The 17,995-nt window shown below is 42.9% G+C and overlaps 1 protein-coding gene and 1 long non-coding RNA gene across 8 annotated transcripts in view; one reads left to right on the top strand and one right to left on the bottom strand.

The window, feature by feature from the left end:
* PRR5 (proline rich 5) overlaps window positions 1–17,995 on the top strand; it is a 75,206-nt gene that overhangs the window by 47,793 nt on the left and 9,418 nt on the right. The window lies entirely within an intron of this gene.
* LOC108447750 overlaps window positions 4,004–17,995 on the bottom strand; it is a 43,835-nt gene continuing 29,843 nt past the window's right edge. Inside the window, exons 1-2 of one of the 2 annotated variants that reach the window (XR_001863431.1) lie at window positions 9,608–9,714; window positions 4,004–8,801 (exon numbers count right to left, since the gene is read on the bottom strand). This is a non-coding gene — a long non-coding RNA (uncharacterized LOC108447750). Of the gene's footprint in view, window positions 8,802–9,607; window positions 9,715–17,995 lie in introns of those variants that run through there. The other variant, XR_001863432.1, reaches the window with a different exon arrangement.

Below are 17,995 nucleotides of genomic sequence, written 5' to 3'. Positions count from 1 at the left end.
ATATCCTAATGTCTAGTGTCTAAAAAATATAATTACCTAATATCTAAATTATCCAGTATAATAATAATAATAATAATAATACATTCTATAGTAATATGCAATATAGTATATAATATCTAATAATATAATAATAAATAATGTGACATATAATGGTATAATAAAATAATATAATAATTGCAATGTAATAATTAAGTGATCTAATTATTTAATATCTAAACATCCTAATATCTAAAAGTAAGGACTGTAGAGATGCCATAAGAGCCAGAGGGTGTGACAGTACAGACTTGTTCTGAAACTAGGCCTTGAAACATGAAGTTTTGCAAGCTGACAAGTGCGTGGTGATAACATGATTTCCATTAGATGCTGTGCGTTGCTGCATTAGCAGTTCAGGATATGAAGCTTCACATCTGGAATAGGCATCAAAGTAAATATACAATTTATGGTTGAATCATGGTCATATTTGGTCACTGGAACCAAATTCTATCAAAACTGGTGATACAAAAACATTAGGACCAGATACTGATATTTGCCTTGAGTGTTAGATATTTTCTCTGTGTGTAGTAGTAGGAGAAACAAAATGAGGAATTCCCGGCAAAAGGCAATTTTAAGATACTTTTATTTGCTTAATTAAAGAAAAGCACAAAGTATGATGAGGAGAAAGGGAATGAGGCAGAAGGGAAGGAGAGACCCAGGGGTGGATTCTTAAAGGGTGATGTCTTGGGGTGACCTTATGCTGTGTATCCCATATCGCTGCCTATGCCCAGAAATTAATTTCTGTACCTTTCTATACCTCTAAACTGAGCCTGAGAGGGGGAAGGAAAAACTGAGCAAAACTTCTTCAAAGCAGTTTGCAGCTTGTTCAAGGTCACACACAGATAGCATTTGGTTTCCCAGCTGTGGCAGGGGAGGGAGGAAGCTTTGCTGTTTTCCCGAGGACAGTTTTCTTGGCCAGTGGTTCAGCTGCTTTTTCTCTGGAGAGAGACTGAGAGTTGAATTTTTCCTTCCCTGGAATTTCGGATTTTCTCCCTTTTCTACTGGACTGCTTGATTGCTTTAACATCAGAGCACATCGGGAGGACTTTCCACCAGGCACAGAGGGCCTGGCCCTGGGCCAAGCCCCAGCTCCGAGGAGACCAAAGGGAGGACTCTAACACTTTCCCAGGTTTTTTTCTCCACAGCGAGAGATTTATTATTTAGCATTATTATCCTTTTCCCGTGTGTTTGTTAAATAAGTAGCTTTCATCTCTTTCACTTTCCTTCGAGGAAAATTTATTTTTCCCAAACCTGGTGGGGGAAGGGTGGTTGTGGCTTCTCTCAGAGGATATATTTCTAAATTTGGCCAAACTGGAACAGGTGATGAAATTGAGATTCTCATTGCTTCTGATTTTTTTATAAACATGTTTCTTTGCTCTTCATCACAGTATGAATTAGTTCTGTATCTGAAATTGTTTTGAAGACCAGGATAATCTAATGAGGCCAGTTTTGAAAATGGAGGAAAGGAGTAAGATTCTGTCTCCAGGATCAATAAATGGGATTTCACCTCTCAGTGAAATCAGTGATATCTCAGCTATCTCAGCATCCATTTGTTGGAATGTTTAATGGTGTGTTTAACCTGGTTGTCTCAGAAAAAGACCCTTATCCTACAGGAATGTCTGCCCTGTCTTGTCTCCCTTCTCATAGCTCCCACCTTCCAAAAGCTTCTTGGAACTGCTGGCTGAATGTGACACAATAACAGCAGTATGGGAGTTTCATGGAAACTAGTGTCTGGAGAGAGGAGAGGAGCCTCAGGGAAAAGCTGGAGCATGGACTTAACTGTGTAATGAGGCATCAAGGAATTCACAGTGACGGAACCATGTTAGCAAACACCAGAGACTCCACATGTGACAGTACCATTGCAAAAACCTTCTTCACAGGAATGTTCCTTCTTTAGGCCTCAGCCCTTCCGAGGTGTGAGGTAAACTGCCCATTCTAAATCAGGCTTCAGCAGCATTGTTGCTAACAGGTCTGCAAGCTTTTTTGTGGTTACTTTAGGGAGTCTATGTTGGCTGTGGGCAGGATCTGGCTTTGAATGTATTCAGTGGTGAGCTGGGAACGGAGTAACATCCTGATTTTTTCTTTGCAAATCTGCTTTCTTCAGCAACCTGAAGTGTTAACACCGTGGATGCCTGTTTAGGGCAAAGGGTCAAATCCATTCTTGTTGCAAAGCTGTTTATGGAAATCAATAACCCAGTGAGAGGGAATTTGCCCCTGGGTGTTTATTTCTGCATACTTTGCCTATGGTTGTGTGGTGGGGATGGTGAAAGTCTTTTCTTGGCAATAGCTGTGCTAAACTTGTGGTTTAAAATCTAATGGAAATTGTGGGAAAAGGTCAGAAGAAGTTATGGGAATTAACTATTTATGCTCTGAATTCCAACTACTAACTAACACTGCTAAGACTTTTTTCTGAACTCAAATGTCATGTTAAACAAAAGCAAATTTTATACATCAGTCACATAATGGAATTTTTTCAATTTAGTTTAACTCCATGTGTTAATAGGGCAAGAGAGCAATTCAGCTGTCCAACGAGCACATGGTGGTCATGTGGGCTTTGATTTCCTCGACTGAGAGATGGTGTGTTCATGGGGATGTTGTCTAATCCCTATTTGTGTCCACTGTGAATATCTCTTCCATAAGAAACTTGACACTGGACTCTCATGATAGAAGATGATGCCAGTGATGTTGGCTCTGGACCAAGTGTTGAACTTAGTGCTAAGATTCCCTGTTTCTGTTCTTGACAGCCTCACGCAGCTGTGTGATGTAGTTAAGGAATAGCTCATGTTCTTTAAGACAGCAGTTGTAGTGTAATGTCAGAGGTTGAAATGCACCACTGTTCTGTTAGACTGGATTAAAGTGGCAGAGCTTTGGGAACTAATGCAGGGTGCATGTGGTATTATGTTTCAGCTTGTTATGGTGTAGGGGAAAAGCTCTGTTACTTTGTAAGGAGAAGACACTTTCCTTACTGGACGGAAAGGAAAATTTTTTAAAGAGGAAATGGAACTGCTCCATTTAAAGGAGCAGAAATCAGTCCTCAGGTTAATTATCAGACTTGGGTTCCTCAGTTCAGTAGAGCTACTTCTCACCAATGCTATAACCTGGTGTAATTACAAACCAGCAATCTTTCAGGAAAGAGAGAACTCTGAGAGGCATGATATTCCTGTTCTGCCAGTCAGTGGTAGTTCTATCACAGATTCGAAGAAGGGCTTTGTATCACTCAAACTGTGAGTTGCCAGCATAGCCTGACTCAGTTACAAAGCACAAACTGAAACGTTAATCCTTTGTGGCTGCTTACAGGCAGCATAAGCTGAAGTGCCTCCAGGATGCTCCTGTTTAAATTGCAGAGAGTTCAAGAGCAGAGTCATGGCTGAAGGAAGTAAAAGAACTAAAACTGCTTTTCAGTAAAGAATGATGCACAGGAGCTCAGTTTGGGTGAAATGAAGGTACTGGAGGGAGTGGGGTAAACAGAGGAAGAGTTTAGAAAATAACTTTCTGAACTAAAGAGAGCAAAACTACCACAGTCTGACTTGCTTCCCAAAGTATGTTGTTAAAGATTACCCTGGCTGCTAAAACTGGAACATCTTATCTCCAGGTATCTCTCCTGAGGTCTGAGAAAGCTGGAAGAGAAGAATTAAAAAGTGCTCATCTGCATCTTTCAGTTAACGTCAGGATTATTTGAATTCACAGAATCTCTCAGGGTGACCTGACGTATTTGAAAAACCTAGAAGAGCACAACACGGTATCTCTTGTGCTGAGGGAGCAGGCCTCATGAAACATAACACAGTATCTCTCATGCTGGGGATGAGGCCTCACTAAATATAAGCTCTGAAGAGAAGAATAAAACCTGTGGTTTCCTCTTTGGCTCCCTGTGCCTCATTTGAACTCCCTTGTCTGTTGTATCTCTCTGTAAAGGAAGACAAAATAAATACATAAAGCTGCCTAGTATGACCGTTTTGTTATTTCTGCATTTTAAATTTCCATTTTAAAGGAGTGGAAAAGTACATTGCAAGATTTGAAAGCAAAATGCAGAGAGTGCTATTTTTCCATCTCAGCAGCCACACATCAAACCAAGGACAGCATAGTGGTTAAAAACAAAATACCCTTTGCTATCAGAAAACTGCAGCTATAGATGTGCTGTAACACTGTGATGCCAGCTGCAGTCAATTCTTTGTGGCCATAGGTTTTCACAAGTGGTGGTTGCTTTTGGGAGGTTTTCTTACTAAGTCTCTTAGACCTGAAGCATAGGTTGAACAAAGTGGTGTGAGGTTTCCACATGCTTTTAATGTCTCTTTACCTTTGTCTGAGTTCCTGGTTTAGAAGACACAAAAAGAGGAAAACAATAAATAAATGTATTGTAGGCCTTATTTAAATATAAATCACCGTATCAAAAATCTGTGCTTTCTCTGGGTTTTGCATAAACTTGGTTTTTTTCTTTCCTGGTGAAAGGGTGGTTTGTCTGTGTTGTTTGCATCAGGTAAGAAATCTTGCAGCCAGGACACAAAGGGAAGAGCCCTCTGTTGTTTTGTGTTCACACATGCAAAACTGAGAATCTGGCCCTCAAGATTCACACTTCAGAGTATCTTGTAGATACCTTTGTTTCTGTGCAATATTCTCTCTTATTCTAGTTTATTTTTTGTCTCTATCAGCAAGTACAGTTTGCAGTAGTTAAATTGACACAGGTTTATTATCCTGGAATAAATTTGTATTGCTGGGATTTTTAACAAGGCATAACATTCATCTGTTATAGGAAAAAGATTTTTTGTCTATTACAATCAGTACAAGTACATTGGTAGGCAAATCCTTAATCCTTATCAAAATAGAGTGAAATCAGTAAAATAATTCTTAACTTGAATTAGTATGTAGTTGCAGACCCTATAACTTTGTTGAGTAAGAGAGGGAGAAGGTTTTAACTACTTGCATTCATCTGTACAGATGTCTTTTGTGGACCCATTTGGGCTAGTAGACCAAATCTGGCACAAAAGATAGCATAGAAATTTTGACTGTTGAAAAACTGAGCAGGAAGAGTTCCCATGGTGCAAGAATCCTTTGAGTAAGGGTCCTTTAATACTGTAATTCATGAGTTGTCTACAGGAGGAATAGCAGAAAGTTAATGTAAGCTACCTTTCAAGGAAAATTAATTAAACCCCATTAGAACTCTGTATGGACACTCATTCTGAGAATTAGAGTAGTAAGGGAGGCAACTAATGACGCTTCAATTCTTCATCAGAGGCCTAAGCATGATTTATCTTAACAGATTTCTGTTCTTAATTCAGTTAGTATAATTTAATTTCCCTGAATGCCCCTAGGTAGACGAAGGCAGGAGGGAATAGTGGCTTTTGAATTGCCCAGGGCACTACAGGTAGAGTCCTCAGGAGGTGGCACACACTTTTTGACTGTTAGCATGGACCACAGAGCTTTGAGCCATCTCAGGTGCCACCAGCACCCTGGGTGGTGTTTACCAGTACCTGGCATAAAAGGTTTGCTCTCTGTGACTGAGCTGTGTCAATGCAGGTGGCAGGGGTAGCCAAGACTGTGGTCGGGGTCGCTGCTGCAGCACCTCCCATTCTGTGCTGCTGGGATTCACTGGGCACTGTTCACAAGAAGAATGTCAGAAGTGATTTCTAACAGAAAAGCTGCATGGGGTCATTTTCTAGTGTTGCAAACATGGTCTTTCCTGTGGTTTTCAGAGCCAGGTCACCATCGGTTCCCAGTCAAATGTGCACTGAACTGGGACAGGGTGTGCAGTAGCTTGGCTAGTTCCTGAACAGGTGCCACCATGCCTCTACCTTCTCACTGCCCAAAGCTTTCTGTCTGGGCACAAGGTGAGAAGCTTCCTGCCAGGAGATTGAGGCAGCCCGTGTGCTCATTATTTTGCTTTGTGAACCTTTCCTGTGGCAGAGAAGGGGCTGCACAGTGCTCGCTGCGTTTTGAATACTGGTACTTTTTGATAATACAGCTTCCTCTCCCATCATCTTGCTGTCTGCATTGTCACCTTTTACCTTCCCATATGTTGACTTCTGACTCTTTTCCTCTCTAACTCAATCTTATTTTCCCACGAGAGTGACTTTGGGGTTTTGGTGCTTGCCTGTTTCTCTCTGTATGTTATAGAATTTTATTATTATGGGAAGACATGTTTCTATTTAAGCTAACAGAGTGATTAAAACAAATCATATAAAATGTCTTAGCTTCTTCCTTCTCCGCAGAAGGTGCACTGAGAAAGGAAAGAGTTGTGAAAGGTATGGAACTACCTTCTCTGGCATACCACCAAGCCCCATTCCCAAGCTTTTCCTCTCCCGGTCTGTGGTTGCCAGTGCCAGAATCAGCAGCCCATGCATACAGCATGGTGACACCACACTGGTAGCACAGGGACTTCTGCAAAGGGCAACTGCTTTGTGGTGTATTTCTCCCAAAAATAAAAAGGCTAATTTGTTGTAATTTGCTAAAGATTAGGGAATGATGGAGTGAATCTCTTGAAGGCATCTTTTCTCCCATGGTGAGTAGACACTGTTAACTGCCTTCTATCAGTAATTTCACAGTCTTACCCTTAGTTTTGTTACAGCTGCAAAAGAAACAATTATGTGACAGGGTGATATGTGACACATACTGTGAAATTCATTAACTTGGCACTACCCAATTATTACAAGCAATTAAAAGGTAAATGGATAATCATATAATAGAGCAGGATTCAGGTTACATTATTTGATTTACACTGTTATCAGTTGCGAATCTTCTTCTGTTTCCAGTGAGCTACATGGCAGTGGCAGCAAAACTTCTGTAGCACAAGGTTACAGTGATGTGACAGGTCGTGCCAGGTGTGTGGACAGCTGTGCCGAGTGCCCCCAGTTATGGCTTTGGCATGCACAAAATGGCCGGACATGGCTATGGTTTGGCTGAGAATGACCATCCATGAGGAAGAGGGTGGAAGTTGTGGTGGGACAAGGCAGGTACACAGAGAGGGAACATGCTCTTGAGAGTGGATCCAGAGGCCTCTCATTAGGCATTAGGCAGGGCCTTGTGCTTTAGTGCTTTCTGATCCAAATGCAAAGCAAAAACCAAGAATACTTCCTCTGGCAAGAGGAAGAACCATCATTTAGCCTGGTTGAAATCTGTCAGAAAAGTACTTTGCAAAATGCAGTTGTACTTGGAGTGGCTGTTGCATAAAACCAATTACATTTCTTCTGAGGAAGCTAAGAGCTGTCAGCTGCTTCTGTTACTGGACACCAGGTATGTCCAAGTGTCCTTTATTGCTAGAGAAGAGTCTTCAAGCACTGGGCACTGTATAAACACAAGGAAAACATGGTCTCTGCACTACAGATTGTGCAGCCTGATACATGAGAGAGTTGATGTATATGGATGGACAAACGGGGAATGGAAAGAAACAAGGAAAGAAATATCATAAAAGTGATTTTATGACTGTTAAAATAATAATACAACACTGACCTCAGTGGTAAGAGGTCCCCTAGAGGCCTCCTTGTCCTCTTGTTGTAGGTTGATTGTTGGGCTCCAAGAAAAAAATACATCCCTCATTCCTCCTGTATTACTCATGAGCCTTGTTTAGTTGAAGAGAACAAAACATTGGAGCAAGCAGTGGGATATTTCTATTGTTTCTCCTCTGAACCACATGAGAACAGATATCTAGGCAGTATGAAGTTAATGCAGCTCGGCTAAAGCCCTTGTGTAGTAGAGGTGGAATTATGCAATAGTTGCCTGAAAAGCTCTAGAATATGGTTGTACGTATAGCTGTGTTGATAACATTTAAAACAGAAGCAAGGAGAAGACTTGCTCCTTGGACGTGGCTATGTGATATTATGTGGGTTAAATTAAAGCACTAGCCAGCACTGAGGGGAAAAAAACAAATTTTGTTTCAGTAGTAGTCATATTGCCAAGAGGTAGGTCAGGGCATCTCTTGGTTTCCATTGCATGTAGCTCTCTATGGTTGTTGTAAGAATTCTGAATACTGCTGAATTTTGCCAGAAATGTGGAGTTGCCACGTCCTTGGCAGGTGATGGACGAGGGAAGGTCAGCCCTTCAGAGCCACTCTTGTGACCACATTGCTGATCCACAGACTGTGTTCGGGGAGTGCAACGGCTCTGAACTCAGATTTTGTATGTTCGTATTTCTTTGCTTTCTCTACACATTGGGCTGCTGAGAGAGGGTATTGGCTTTAGATCCAATCAGTTACTTTCCAAGTATTTTGAATTGGCAAATACTTTTTTATTGAATTAAACTGTTATGTAGGAATGTGTTGTTTTCAGTGAGGCTTTTGCTACAAGCCAGGAGGGCTGCCTCAGGCCCAGGCTTCCAGGCTCCTGGACTCCTAAACTTATGTGTTCTGGGACTGATGGAAGCTCAGCCTCCTCAAGAGTAACTGCAAAGTGTCAGGATAAACAGGTGATCTGCTGCTTTCTGGGTCACAGGGATGAGTACTGGTGATGAAAATGGTGTTGATACCAGAAACAGGAAAAATTTTAAAAAATCCAGAAGGCACAGCTGACATGTCTGCTCAGTCTATTCAAGTGTATTTCAGAAAAGAAGAAAATTCCTGGAGTAGTAGTCACCTTTGAAGGGTGAAGCAGCTTGGAGGATGCTCATTAATGATTTAAAAGGGGAGTGTGACTTAAAGGCAATGTCAGAAATCCTCACAAGTGGGTAACAGCAGTCAAGCTAATGTTTGTGCCTCTTCAAAACCTTTACTTGGATGTCTCTTCACAACAGTCTGGATGCACTGAGGGAGAGCTCTGCCATCCTTTTTTCTCTTTGAGTAGCTGCCTGAAAATAAATGTAAGAAGGATTTTCTTAAAATAAATGAGAAAACACACAAGGCTGGGTAAAAGTCTTGAATGCTCAGACTTAAAAGTCATCAATTCCCCAGCAAGGTTAGATGAGCTTAAAGCAACAACCTCAGGAGGGAGCCAAAAAAATTGAGAAGATTTATCCTCTTGGACATTAAACATCACATCTTATTATGTGGCGACTCACAGATTATCTCTGTATGGGACTGCACAGGCACTTCCGTGCACATGTGTATTTGCCTGTGAGTGTAATGTGACAGTCCTGAAGCATTTGTGAATGCAGATAAACTAACTCCAGCTCAAATGTATTCCATAAACAGCTCTTCAGATACACTCATCTTTGTATTGATTCATTTGTTCAGTTGTTGGAAAGTCACAGGAGCTTATTGACTGCTCTGGTCTGTTACCAGAGGAGTCACTTAGGTGGGAATCGGACAACCCCTAGCCCTAAACCTCTAAAAGGAAGAAATGCATACCATTATTTTCATTGGATCTTTATTAACAAACTGGTTGCTCGGCTTCTGCAGAATCCTAAGCACTGTATTTAAAGCCTCAAAGTAATTTCCTCACGTTCAATCATTACTATCTTTTACTGGTCCTTACCTTCTGCTTTTTCTTTTGCAGTCCTATATAAAATGTTTAATGACAGTTTAAAGAAACATAAGACATTGGATATCTGTAGGTCAGATGAAGAATAGCCTGCTTTTAGTGTTTGGTTCTTTCTGGAAAGAAAAATCCTATTGCTAGCTACCCTTGTGCAGCCAAGCCATTTGAAAAACTCACCAGCTGAACACAAACCATGGCTGGGTGTTTTGTCTTCCTTGTCTTTTGTCAGTGCCACCAGTGAAAGGAAGGAAGAGACAAAGCAGCTTCTCACACTGACGTTGACATAATTTGGCACTTGCTGGAGATTAAAGTGAATATGACAAGATCTTTCTTTCTGAGGCAGTAACAGGGATCTGAAGTGCTGACTTCTGTCAATACGCCAATGGCAAACTCCTCTGCCTCTCCCTCCTGTGACTGCTGTTGCTATGAGAAAAGCAAGAGGTAAGGCTTTACCAATATGCCAGTACTTTAGGATAAAATGAAAGGAGGAAAAAATAATGTGAGGCAATGCTATCTAGAGCTCATAACAATACAACCATGAATTATGCAGTTGCATCTGTCCAACATATGCAAAAAGGATACCAATGCCTAGGAATGAACATGTAATGCATAGGGCACAGCTTCCCATGGTTGTAAACTGGTATAAAATTATTAACCTAACAGGGGTTATTCTGACTTAGAGCATATAAGAATGTGATGTACAAGTCCTGCTTTCCCACTTCATTCTGCCATGAGGTAATACCTGTTCGCAAACACATATAATATAGTCTGAGAGGTTTATTGAAAGTGAGTCCAATTGTGAATTCTCAGCCCCCTCCACTGGGCTCAAAGAGCCCTCTCAGAGGGCAAACTACATTCTTCCAGCTTGTTCCAGTCTGCAAAGGTGTGACTTCTGTTCCCTCACAGCCCAGACACATTTTCTTGTTTTGCCTTTGGACTGTGGCAGAGGAACCCCCACAGGGCACACATACTTCCAGCAGATCAGGTCAGCTTAGTCAACACAGGCTTCAACAAAGCAGAAGCAGTTTTGATTCTGTTTTGAATCTGTTTCCTAAAGGGTAAAAAATGTCAGAATTGTTTGCTTGGGATGAAAGTACCATGAGTCATCAGGGAAACCCAGGAGGAAATACCCAAAATTTTCTAGCCTGGCAAACATGGACAAGTGGGCTAGAAGCAGGAGCAGGTACATTAAACTCTAGTCCTTGTCCCTTGCTCCCAGTTACTTGGATGCAGGGCATTTCATTACCCAGATGTCTCTCCAAAATGGATCAGTTGAGCTTGTAATCCCTCACAGCGAGTTTACTCAGCACTTTTATGGGACTTAAAGCTCTCAGATGTAGAGTCCTCCAGAAATGCTGAGCCCTGTTGAAACTAGTAGAAGAACATATGCCAGCATTGTGCCCTGGCTGCAAGGAATGCCAGTGGTATCCTGGGCTGTGTTAGACAAAGTACTGTCAGCAGGTCAGGGAGGTGATTCTGCCCCTCTGCTCTGCACTTGTGAGGCCACACCTGGAGTGCTCTGTGCAGCTCTGGGCTCCTCAGGACAGGAGAGACATGGACGTCCTTGAGAGAGTCCAACAAAGCACCATGAAGATGGTAAAGGGACAGGAGGAAAGACTGAGAGAGCTGGGGCTGTTCAGCCTGGAGAAGGGATGTCTTGGGGGCATCCTATCAATTGTTACAAATACCTGAAGAGAGAATGCAAAGAAGATGAAACCAAGCTCTTCTTGGTGGTGCTCAGTGTCAGTGAGCACAAACTGAAGCACAGGAAGGTCCCCTGAACATCAGGAAACATTGTCTTTGAGGGTGACTGAGCAGAAGGATTCAGCATTGTGTTCACCCACCTCCTAAATACGGAAGCTGCAACCACACAAGAAAAGCACTTTGAGAAAGTACCGAAGAGATCCATCCTCTCCTCTGTTCAGAGGACTCAGTAATTAAGCTGGCTCTTTATTTCTGGAAACTAGTTATTCTATCAGTTATTGACCATCTTCATCTTGATGGTTAAATAATTTTTAGCACAGATTGTTTATGCTTAAGGGCTACTGCGAAGTCCCATGCAGTAAGTTTTTTACATCCCTGTTTGCTAGAAGCACCAGCATATTCTCTAAGAAAGCCTGCACTGTGCATGCCCTATGTCCTTTCTTTGCCTATGACATTTCTCCTGCTATCACTGTTAGCAAGAAAATGCTGAATTTAATTAACTTTTAGTCTGACACTGCATGGCTGATTCTATGCCTTGGTCAAGATTGCAAAGGATGAGAAGAATCCATTATCACATCTCATACTTCCAGGAGTTTACTCATCAGTTTGCATTGACTGCATGTGTAAATGGAGGCCAGATGTTGCTACACAAATGTATTATAATACTGCTGTACAAATTTGTATATTACTGTGGGATTTGCTTTGCAGGACTGACATCCAGGGAACAAGGTGGGCATTGGAGGTGAGAGAGCCCAGTATCTCCTCCTACTTGTGAGTGAGTTCCTGCAGTGGCAATAAGAGGGAGTCTTCGAGGTTTCCTTAGAGTGCTGTGCACGGTCACTGAAGATGGAGGGCATGTGAACAGGAGACTTCCAGGATGATGCTCTGTGGTGCAGTAAGAGCAGCAGCTCTGAACAGCTGTGCACTAGAGGAAGGCTTCAGCTTTTGGGCAACACTTGCTGCTCCAAGAACCACTGTGGTCTCCTCCAGAGCATATGCTGGGTGGGTTTAGACAATGAAACAGTGCTGTTGAGCAAACAAAAGTTGTACATCTCAACCAACTAAACCATAATGTAACTTTGCTGCCATAGGTTTGTCTGTGAGCAGTCTGTGACTTTGTCTGGAAGATCAGTACAAATTGGATCATTGGCTGTAAAGTGTGTGCATCAGTCTCTTCTAAGGAAGATGGAAGACTGCAGATCTCCATCCAGAACGTAACTAGGAGCATATGCTGTACCATTGATGATGCATGTGGCAAGGACAGTGTAACTGGGAGCATATGCTGTGTCACTGGTGATGCATGTAGCAAGGACAGTGTAACTGGGAGCATATGCTGTGCCACTGGTGATGCATGTAGCAAGGACAGTGTAACTGGGAGCATATGCTGTGCCACTGGTGATGCATGTGGCAAGGACTAGTGACCCATTTGTCTCCAGTTCCTACCCATGGTGATTTCTTGCCTGCCCTGAGGCAGGGCTGGTCTGTGTTACTCAAGTTCCAGAAGGTTGTCATGCAGTGAAAGTGAGATAACGAGTAGTCCTGACCTGTAAGGGCACTGTTTTCCAAATGCCTGTACTAGTTTGAAAACAAACCAGTGGGAGGCACCAAGTCAGAATAACAATTTAATGGAAATTAAAGAAAAGGAAAAAAAGTAAAAGAAAACACTGGTTCAAACTGACAGAGTCAAGGTACAACCTGACACCCTGTTAGGCAGGGTGGTGGGAGCAGTCTGGTAGAATGGTGGCTGCAGTCCTCTGAAGCAGTGATCCTGTAGTAAAACAGTCTGCTCTTCCTCATTTTTTTTGGATGCTTGGTTCCTCCCTCTGGGTGGAGCATCTCACAATGGGGTAATGAGTCATGAGGCCAAGTGTTGATTAGACTCGTTAACAGAAGATAGTCCGGAGGGAGTTACCTCTGAGTCAGGCGGCAGGACAATGATGGGCAATTAACAGAAAGATAGTCTGGGGGGAGGAGGCAAGGAAACACTGCCCCACCTGGTTTCAACAGCTCCTGAGGATGGTAATAGAATACACTGCAACCCAGGACAATGCCTCACAAGCAAGGCTGTTGCTCTCTCTTTGACTATGCCAAGCAGCAGATCTTGCTGTTTATGTGGTCACCAGGGTGTGCACTGCAGTCTGCATGCCCTTATCAATTCTCCACCAGCAGTGTTAGCTGAATAATGTGTTTTCACTACAGATACTACTCTGTGTCTGCCTTGTGACTTTTAATTTCAGTTTTCTCTGGGAGTGGTTGGGCAACAGTTTTTATCCGATATGTGTCAGATTATCACCATTGCCTGAGTGTTTCTTTCTGTCATATTGATCTCACCTGTTGTCGGTTAAGGAAAGAAATGTGATTGTTTGGGTTTTTCTTTTCTCCAAGGAATCTGCTGCTTTTAAGCAGAAAATAGTTACATTTCTTAGCTGTTTGCCTGTGTGGTTAAGACAGGGCAGTACATGAGGCCAGGACCTCACTTTGCTCTCAGAACTGACCCTGTAAATGCTTCTGGTAGTGTTTCCTTTCACATAGCACCAGATCAGGACTGTTTCAGCATTTTGTTGGTAGACAAGGGTGAGTCCAGGCATCAAGGGTGCCCCTGTGTCCTCATATGGAGGATGCCCCAGCAGACTCAGGTTCAGAGTGCGTTGTGTGGCCATGAGCTGAGCCATACACAGTCACCTCTTGTCCATGGGCAGAGAACTTTGCTCTTCTGTTCCATTAAGTCACCAATAATGATCATTGCTGAAATGACTTTGCTAAATAATTCAGAAGTCTGCCTTTTCCTCCTTTCTTTCCTGAGTCCAGAAGTTGGTAACCTAAGCACCAAGACATGCTGTGTGTCCCTTGGTGCTGTGTCTGCTCCTGGCAGGGCCTGGGGCTTGGGTCCAGAAGGTCTGCTTTGTTTGTTCTCCGAGGTCTGGAGGAACACAGATTTTGTTTCATTTTATTCTTTTTTATTTAAAAGCTATGCAGCAGTTTGTCAGTTGAAGCAGAAGACAATCCTTTGCACCAATACTTACTCATGTACACGTGCTGATCAGCTGAAGTGTAAAAGCTCAAGGTGAGTGCTCCAGCCTTTAATCAATGACCAGTCATTGATTTAGCACATCCACAATTTTCAGGTGGTCATGAAGTAGTTCCTCCATTGTGTCCAGTTTTCAGGGTACCTTTAGCCACTAGAGATACTATTCAGTGTATAAATTATTAAGTAAATGGTCTTTTAATAGTCTATGCTAAAGAGGGAAATGAAAAGCAACTGAGCAATACCACCATTTCTAGGTGTTACAGGTGGTGGGTACTATTAGTCAGAACTGGAAAACACAGAATCTGTCACCTTTTAGAAGTATTCAGCAAAACACTGAGTTACTTCTGGTCAATTAAAATCAGTTTGGGTGTTTAATAGTTGTTTATGATGATTTTCATACACAGATGAATGACGAGTTACTTGAGGCAACATGTGTGCAGTTATCCAGCCAGAAGTGAAGCAGCCTCTGGTAAAGGTGAATGCAGAGAGGCTCATGTGGCAGAGGAGCTCAGCAGATGACAGGGGGCTGGCTTGCCTGCTGAAAGAGGAGCTCGGGATGGATGTGGGGCGTTATGAAACAGCTGATGTCAAAGGGACGAAGCAAAAGGTTGAAATGGAAGGAATCAGGCATGAGAGAGTGATGGCCAGATGGAGATCCAGCTAAGGCCCCGAAGTGGAATTACATAAGTCAAACATTAATGAAAAGCAGCTGGGTAGCAAGAACAGCCAGCAGCCAGGCTTGTTTCTTGCCATATATGAGACATCCCTTTGAGGTGTGCCTGATGGCCAGAGGATGTGATAGCTTTAGCTGTAGCTCTTTTGTCTCCAGCTGTTGTGAGTTCTGTGCTTAGTTCTCTGGTCTGGTGCATTACAGGATTTTTAGGGTAAATCATTTTTTCATCAGTGTAACCCACCAATTACCAAGATTTCAAGGCAGTTGGATGGGGTGGTGAATATACCATTCTTCTGCTGGTGGCCACCAAAAATACTTGAGAAGAAAATTTCATCTTTGTTCTACATAGTGCTGTCCTAGCAAGCACTTGTGAATAGGCTGTAATTCCCCAGAGTAGTGAGGCAGAAGCTGCTCTGTGATCCAGGAGCAGGCTCCCATGTAGTGGATTGGATGCCAGGCACCCACCAAAGCCTTTCTTATCACTCACCTCCACAGCTAGACAGGGAAGGGAAAATGTGAAAAAGGGTTGAGATAAGGACCAGGAGAGATCAGTCATCAAATACCATCACAGGTAAAACAGAGTCTAATTAGAGACATTAATTGAATTTATGGCTAACAAAATCAGAGCAGGATAATGAGAAATAAAATAAAACCTTAAAATCACCTTCTTCCCACACTCCTCCTTCCCAGCTTTACCTCCTACCCCAGCAGCACAGGGAGACAGGGAATGGGAGTTACGGTCCGTTCATCACCCACTGTTTCTCTTGCTACTCAGGGAAAGGAGTCATCCCCTGCTCCACTGTGGGATCCCTCCCACAGGAGAGAGTTCTCCATGAACTTCTCCAATGTGAGTCCATCTCACAAGCAACAGATCTCTGCAAAGTGCTGCACCATGAGTCCATCCCACAGGCAACACTCCCCCATCAAACTGCTGCAGCGTGGGTCACCCTACCATGTCTTTCAAGGACAGGCTGCTCCAGCATGGGCTCCTCTTTCCATAGGCCTCCCATGGGGTCACAGCCTCCTCTCGGGCATTCCCCCACTCTGGCATGGGTCACCTCCATGGGTTGCAGGTGGATCTCTGCATCCCCCATGGATCTCCATGGCTGCAGGAGCATGGATGCCTCACCATGGTCTGCACCATGGGCTGCAGAGGAATCCCAGCTTTGGTGCCTGGAACATCTCTCCACCTTCTTCTTCACTGACCTTGGTGTCTGCAGAGTTGTTCCTCTCACATATTCTCACTCTGCTCTTCTCTGGCTGCAATTACAACTGTGCAAAAACTTTTTTTCCTTTTTCCTGAAATATGTTATCACAGAGGCATTACCACCATTTCTAATAGGCCCAGCCTTGTCCTGCAGCACATCTGTCTTTGGAGCTGCCTGGGACTGGCTCTGCCAGACATGGAGGAAGCTTCCAGCAGCTTCTTGCAGAAGCCACCCCTGTACCCCCCACGCTGCTACCAAAGTTTTTCCATGCAAACCCAATACAGTTTTATTTCATTATTGGTCTGTCTGTGCAGGCTGTTAATGGTAGGGATTTGCCACCTATTTATTCCCTAATACAGGTAAAAAGGAGATCTGCAGCTTCACATCCAGTTTTTGGAGTAAGAAGTGAGAGGAATAAGCAGCAAAGGATGCACAAACCCAACTCACATTCTGCCATGTGCCAGGTTTCCACGAGACAGGAACATAACACATCCTACCTCTGCTCACAAGAGCTTGGGAAGCCTAAAACTCTGCGTCCAGTTTAATCAGGCTGTCTAATGACATATACCGAACTATCAGCAGCCTAAATAGTTTTTCATGGCTGTCATTGTCTTTGGGGATTGCTTCATGTCTGGGTTTCTTACCAGAGCCTGAGGAAAGGAAGTAGCCAACACCAAGTGAGAAGTGGTGTAAGGCAGGTGATTAATTTCTGGATTCCTTTTCGACACACAGCCAGAGCACCTCCCCAATGGGCTGGGCTTGGGCAGCCTTGTTTACAGTCACTTGGAAGGGCTGATACTATCTGTTGAAATGTTAGGTGTCTTTTTAAAAACAAAAATCAAAGTATTTCTGTTATAATGGTAAATAAAGAACCCGGGGGATTTTGCAGCAATGACCATCTGGTTGCAGAGGGACAGAGGCTGCAGGCATGTTTGTATCCTACACCGAGCAGGAGCAATGGCAGGATTACTTGCCTGCATGTTCACTGCTTTGAGGGAAGAACAGGGTGGGAAAAATTAATGTAATAGGAAACAGAAGTACAGATCTGTGATTGGGGTTATTTTATTGCCATGGTAAAAAAAACAAGGACATTTAATGACTTTCAAAAATTTATTTATTTAAAGAAAAATTGTGGCAAATGTTTTCAAAATAGAATTTATGTTTCTGGCAGCTTTACAAGTCAGGTAGCTTGTGCCTAGATACAATGTTCATAATAGCTTAGAAGTACTTTTTGTTAAAACTCAAGTTCATTAAAAAAAAATCTTCAAAGCACTCCATATTTGGTGAACAGCATATAAAAGGTTAAAGTAATGAACGTTGAACATGTTTTAAGGTTATCTTTGAGAAGGACTCTTCAGATCCTTAAATGCCTGAGGTGGCCTCCAGGACTTTAAAGCTTAAAGAAATCCTATATACGGAAGAAATTCTTCCCTGTGTCTTGAGGCCCTGGCACAGGTTGCTGAGAGAAGCTGTGGCTACCCCACCTCTGGAAGTGTCCAAGGCGAGGTTGGATGGGGTTTGAACAATCTGATCTAGTGGAAGGTGTCCTTGCAGGGGATGGGATGAGATAAGCTTTAAGGTCCCTTCCAACCCAAACCATTCTCTGATTCTATGATTGTACATACTGAAAAAGGAGGCTGTGGCCTTTTGTAGTTAGGTACAAATCCCCCAGCTATTCTTCTGAACATACCTGTTTACTCATTTATTCTTTCCTTTGTGCTTTCACAAGAAGCCCTTGTGCCCTTCAAAAGCTCAGTAGGAGTTCATAGTTAATTTACAGAATTAACAGGGATGGAAACCTGAGCATTTTGGTCCATCCATACTTGCTGGAATGATTGTGGATTTGATGATTATGGGGTTTTGTTTCCAAACACAAGAAAAGTTTTATTCCAGTGCCACACTTGAGTGTAGCAGTGGAGCCCACGCGTGTGGCTGGTGCTGCAGTTCAGCAG

Source organism: Corvus brachyrhynchos, unplaced genomic scaffold, assembly GCF_000691975.1.
Source record: "Corvus brachyrhynchos isolate BGI_N302 unplaced genomic scaffold, ASM69197v1 scaffold517, whole genome shotgun sequence".
NCBI lineage: Eukaryota > Metazoa > Chordata > Aves > Passeriformes > Corvidae > Corvus > Corvus brachyrhynchos.
This window is presented reverse-complemented; position numbering and strand designations above follow the sequence as displayed.